Source organism: Triticum urartu, chromosome 1A (genome assembly GCF_056163025.1).
Source record: "Triticum urartu cultivar PI428250 chromosome 1A, HENAU_Tu73, whole genome shotgun sequence".
In the NCBI taxonomy this organism is placed as follows: domain Eukaryota; kingdom Viridiplantae; phylum Streptophyta; class Magnoliopsida; order Poales; family Poaceae; genus Triticum; species Triticum urartu.
The window spans coordinates 119,554,871-119,561,027 of NC_141873.1; the positions used below are offsets into that span (position 1 = coordinate 119,554,871).

Consider the following 6,157-nt stretch of genomic DNA (forward strand, 5'->3'; position numbering starts at 1 on the left):
ATTGTTGGGATATCATTATTATCTCTTATTTACTTTAATGCATCTATATACTTGGTAAAGGGTGGAAGGCTCGTCCGTATGCCTGGTGTTTTGTTCCACTCTTGCCGCCATAGTTTCCGTCATACCGGTGTTATGTTCCTTGATTTTGCGTTTCTTACGCGGTTGGGTGTAATGGGAACCCCTTGTCAGTTCGCCTTGAATAAAACTCCTCCAGCAAGGCCCAACCTTGGTTTTACCATTTGCCACTTAAGACTTTTTCCCTTGGGTTCCGTGGAGTCAAGGGTCATCTTTATTTTAAACCCCCGGGTCAGTGCTCCTCTGAGTGTTGGTCCAAACTGGGCGATGTCCGGCGCCCCCTGGGCAATCAGGGTCTATGCCAACCCGACGTCTTGCCCATCCGGTGTGCCCTGAGAACGAGATACGTGCGACTCCTATCGGGATTTGTCAGCACATCAGGTGGCTTTGCTGGGCTTGTTTTACCATTGTCGAAATGTCTTGTAACCGGGATTCCGAGTCTGATCGGGTCTTCCTGGGAGAAGGAATACCCTTTGTTGACCGTGAGAGCTTGTGATGGGCTAAGTTGGGACACCCCTGCAGGGTTATGAACTTTCAAAAGACGTGCCCGCGGTTATGGGCAGATGGGAATTTGTTAATATCCGGTTGTAGAGAACCTGACACATAACTTAATTAAAATGAATCAACCGCGTGTGTAGCCGTGATGGTCTCTTTTCGGTGGAGTCCGGGAAGAGAACACGGTCTCGTGTTATTCTTGAACGTAAGTAGCATCAGGATCACTTCTTGATCACTATTAGCTTCTCGACCGTGCTTTGCTTCTCTTCTCGCTCTCATTTGCGTAAGTTATCCACCATATAAGCTTAGTACTTTGCTGCAGCTCCACCTCACTACCCTTTTCCTACCCTTAAGCTTAAATAGTATTGATCTTGCGGGTGTGAGATTGCTGAGTCCCCGTGACTCACAGATACTTCCAAATAGATGCAGGTGCCGAAGATGCCAGTGCAGGGGATGCTACCGAACTCAAGTGGGAGTTCGACGAGGATTTGGGCCGTTACTATGTGTCTTTTCCGGATGATCAGTAGAGGAGCCCAGTTGGGACGATCGGGGATCTAGCATTTGGGGTTGTCTTTCTTTATTTTAGTTGCGTAGTCGGACCTTTGTTTGTACCTTGGTTGATGTATGATATATTTATGTATTGTGTGAAGTGGCCATTGTAAGCCGACTCTTCATCCCTTTCTTATTCAGTACATGGGATGTGTAAAGATTACCCCTCTTGCGACATGCCTACCATGCGGCTATGCCTCTAAGTCGTGCCCCGGCACGTGGGAGATATAGCCGCATTGTGGGTGTTACACCCAAGATGCACCCTTGTGCACAATATGAGATCATTTTAACAAACTATGCCATGAATGTGGCCATAAGATAGATCATTTGGCTTGAAAGCCATGAATCTTCACGGGACCCGTCATCGCCGCTGTGTTGCATCACAGGATCCTCGTCCCTGCTGCATGCTTCATCGCAACACCCGTTGCCCTCATGTTGCGCTATAGTGAAATTTCACCGGCAACCATTGGATGCTGCAGTGCAGGTTCGACGGGGCAGCCGATGCTGCTATGGAGCACCGCCGTGCAGCGGTGGCGTTGCAGTGAAGCTTCACCGGCGGCCGGCAGGAGTGCTACCAAAGTTTCAATGAAGCGCCCGTGGAGCTGCAGTGAAGCACCGCCGCAGTTGCAGTGAAGCATTGCGGGAGCTGCAGTGAAGCGCCACCGGGTTCGTTGAAGCTCCGACGAGGGCGGAGCTGCAGAGAAGCGCCGCCGGGGTCGTTGAAGTTCCATTGCGCGGTGCTGCCATGGAGCTGCTGCGTGCTGCTGCCATGGGAGTTGCCCAATTCAGTGGCTACGGTGCGTCTGATCGAACGGCTCTCCAGGCGGCTTATTTTTGGCTAAAATCATCCGGTTGATTTGTAGTAACTACCTATTTTTAGTCAATTGCGACCAATTTAGATGGTCAAAACGTCATACTGCATTCTGATTGGTTCGCGGACGTCTCACGCGGATCATGCATCAAACACCGTCAGATGCTCGTGGATCCAACGACAGCCATCAACCCTTCCACACCAACCCCGAAACCCTAGCTATGTCCTCGTGTCCATTTTCCATCCACCCCACCTCCTTTCTTACCCTCTCCTCCTCCCCACTTCCAGATCCGGCGGAGCTCCTCTCCATCGCGCCCTTCCTCACCACATCGCCACCCCGACCCCTCCCCTTCCTCCCCGCCGTCTTCTCTCTCGCGACGCCGCACCCTCCTCGCCAGCCCCTCGCTTCCTTCTCCACCATCTCACGCTCCCTCCCCAACTGATCCAAGATACGGAAACAATCCTCCTCTCCCCCCTTGATCGATCGATTCCAACCGGCCGCGGCGGTGATGGATCTCTCCGACGGGGCCGACGGCACGCGACTGTAGGAGATGTACCAGAGCACGCGATGGCTGCAGGGTAAGGGAGTCACCGCGGCCTAGAACCGGCGGGCTCCCCCCGCTCTCCGAGCTGGGAGGTAGTCTGCTTCTCCACGGTCGCGCGCTCGCGCCGGTAGAGGAGCCACCCTGCTTCTTCTCCGACGACGACGCGGTCGTGCCCTCCGACGCCTCTCGTCCGCGTCTGGTGCCGTACAAGAGACGCTGACTGCTGTCGTCCTTCGCTCCTACTGGCCGCCCCTGGCCCCGCCTCTGAGGTCAAGGTCGACGCGGTGGAGAACGACGAGGTCATCGTACACGCCCTGCAGGAGGAGCTCACGCAGGTCGCCATGGCCAACAGTGGGGAGGCCGAGCGCCGTGCCACGGTCCTCGCGCAGTAGTGGTTTCGTCCCAAGGTCGTCGGCTATCTGCCCTTAGGTACTACTAATTTCAGTTACCAACACAGATGCAACACACAGTAAATTCAGGCATGCCGATTCTTAAACAAATGCTGGTGCAGCTCCACCGTATGTAGAAGAAGCATACGGTCTTTCCTTCTTATTAGCTAGAATGCTCCAAATTCTTTAACTGTGTTTGGATGAACTCTCTCCTGTCATATAGCACATATGCTGATTGAAGGATTTGGTACACCTGCACGTGTAGTAGAACTGGTTCAGATATGAGAGCAGAGAGCAGGTCCTTTTTTAGTTGGACATTGAACCGAATTCTCTATCTTTGGTGCATGATTTCAGTTATCTTCAGACATGGTTTGTGTACCTAGATGACATAGTTTTTTTCGTTCAGATATGGTATAGCAATGTTCCTCATACAAAGCTGGTGGAGTACAAGGGGCACCAGAACTGGGTTAATGTCTCTAGGTGAATCGAATGTTCCTCATACAAAGCTGGTGGAGTACAAGGGGCACCAGATATGGTATAGCAATGTTCCTCATACAAAGTTTTTTTTTTGGTTAAGATATGGTATAGCAATGTTCGTCCATCTGTAGTGAATCAGATGTGTCCACGACTGATTGTTTTCTTGATTCACTGCAAGTTGGATGGAGGATGTTGCTGTGACACTTGTATATTAATGTTGCTACAGAGTTAACAGAAACAAGTTAGATGATTGTTGATTCTTGATTGTGTGAACATTATAACACTCGTATATTAATGTTGCTGTGGCACTCGTATATTATTGTTTTCTTGATTCTTGATTCACTGAGTCTCTGCAATTACCTAAATGATTGTTGTGTTTCACAATTAAGTGACAAAATCGAAGGACATTGAAGTTATATTTCATATTTGAATTCTTGTTAACAGAAACAAGTTACATCAAATGGCATTGTGAAGCTTTCGGTAAAACTGTCAAGCAACTTATTGTTCTAATAGTAATTCAGGAATAACAAGTGACTGATTTAAACAATTTCGTAACATCATTAGTAGTATAATAAATATAAAGTGCCAAGTATAGTAGCATAGTACTGTCCTTGATACAAATAATTCAATTTTCCCTTTTGGCACTATTTGTCACTTGTAAAAACTTTGGAATATATTGTAAATTCATGATAAGACTTGGTTAGGCTGAGGCCATCACTGAGGTATATATATGGCCATGCCCTCGCTTTGTTATTCAGATACATATTTAGACTAACTGGCTAGTTCGCTCGACAAATGACAGTAGGATTATGCTGAATAAACTGAATGTACACATGATGGCTGTAGGCTGGATACAGGCATGTGGACACAGCCATGGCCACAGATCTCCGGCAACCAAGACGGCGACATCGTCGACGGGATCCTCGGACGACCTGCGTCCTTCTGCCTGCGTCCTTCCCCGACCATGCCCGTGACCTGCATCCAGCTGCTCCTGCCCTCCTCAACTTCGCTCCTGGTGAGCCGTTGTAGGTGAGACAATTGACTTGATTTGTTGCTACTGGTAGAACTGTTGCTGTAGTTTGGGTGTAGCCACAACTGCTGTAGGTTGGGTGTATAGGAGGTTGACTGTATAGTTTGGGTCAAGCTGTTGTTTTGCTGTGCTCGATGATACTATTGCTGCCTGTATACTGATACATGTGGTGATATTTACCTGAACTGAAGTTGTGAATGTACCATTATTTTCCTGCTACTACTTATCCCTGGCTCACCTGCTCTAGTTGGTTTCAATTGATATTTTTCTCATCCAGCACTCTGACTATAAATGTGTTGTTTTAATCCTGATGATGATGTTGTACTATAAGGTGGACACCATATTCCTCTTTTAATCCAAAATGAATAATTTTGTTTCATCATGTCCTGGTTTACCCAAGTCAGATTGTTTTTGGTTTGTACTTTGGACCCTATGTGTTTCTCACCTGAGCTAGTGTTGTTGTAACATGAACTGTAGTAGGCCGATGCTATCTAACTGTGATCATTGCATTGAGGAACCACTATTTGGCTTCAGCCCTTCCTCATTTGATCATTTTTATGACCCATATGCATGCTACGTGTTGGCTGACTTGGCATGACGTGCACGAAAACTTTAGGGCATCCATACTAAATAACACTTCTTAATTTTCATGTAGACTTGCTCTAGCTCTTCTTAATTTTCATGCATGTTTCTTTCCAGACATGATCTTACTAGTGTTGTTGTTGTTGTTGTTGTTGTTGTTGTTGTTGCTGTTGCTGCTGCTGCTGCTGCTGCTGCTGCTGCTGCTGCTGCTGCTGCTGCTTTGGTCGTGGAATTCCACAACCTTCTCACAGAGAAGGTCATTAATTTTAGTTTACGACCGCCAGCTTTTGACCATCTATTTTTGGTCACAAAAAGGTCACAAATGAAAAACAATGACCTTTCAGTGACCAATAGTGATGGTCGCAAGTTGACATATTTCTTGTAGTGAGTGTGGCTTGGCTACAGTTGCCCTGTCAAATGAAGTCCCCACACTCCTGGCGGATGTGCTAAAGTGGCTTTCTGTGCTACCCCAACGGTTCAATGAATTAAGGCGATCAGCTGCAAGAGCCAGAGCCATAGCTGCTCTAAGCCGGGCAAAAGCGTGGCTACCGGAGTTAGACCCGGCCGACATCGCTATTGGATATCCAAGCCTTAAAGAAGATGGTACATCATTTGAATAGGAGGACTTCAATGCTTGTGTGAAGGAAATATGCCCTGTGGCCACCCTGATTGCTGATGACGTGGACCTCACCAAGTATCAGCCCGGTTATGATGCAGAAAATCGGAGAAATCCAACGCCGCATTATAAAGTGACCAACCTGATCCCTCCAATCCGCAAGCATACCTTCACCCCTGAAGTTGACCCGGCCGTACTAATTGATGATGAAGCTGAATTTGAAGCTTTGAATGGCATTGATTGGTAATCATCAACCTTCCAGGACAGGGAACATGACGGAGGAGTGGAAAGGGTTGATCTGGAAGTTTCAGGCCAACAAGAAAATTGACCCGCCAGGCGGCTCATACCTATACCTTGCTGGAAAACAATTTAATCATTTGGACTCGGCGAGTTATGTAATAGGGTAGAAATAACTTTGCTTTGTCATGCCCTCGTGCATGTTTTGATGCTCAACACTGTTAAGCCGCCGCCTTATATTCTCCCTGGTTAAACTTATCATTTGCTTTCGTTATTCACAAGAAAGTCTTTAAACTATCCTGCACACAGAGAATAGATCACAAGCACCCTTGGCGGCTTACCGCAGGAGGG

The 6,157-nt window shown here is 47.7% G+C and overlaps 1 long non-coding RNA gene across 1 annotated transcript; it reads left to right on the forward strand.

Annotated features, from left to right (window-relative positions):
• The first annotated feature begins 2,168 nt into the window (after positions 1–2,168).
• On the forward strand, positions 2,169–4,590 carry LOC125514783 (uncharacterized). The gene is made up of 3 exons (XR_007286671.2): positions 2,169–2,904; positions 3,271–3,399; positions 4,188–4,590. It is a non-coding gene; the product is annotated as an uncharacterized LOC125514783 (long non-coding RNA).
• The last annotated feature ends 1,567 nt before the right edge of the window (positions 4,591–6,157 follow it).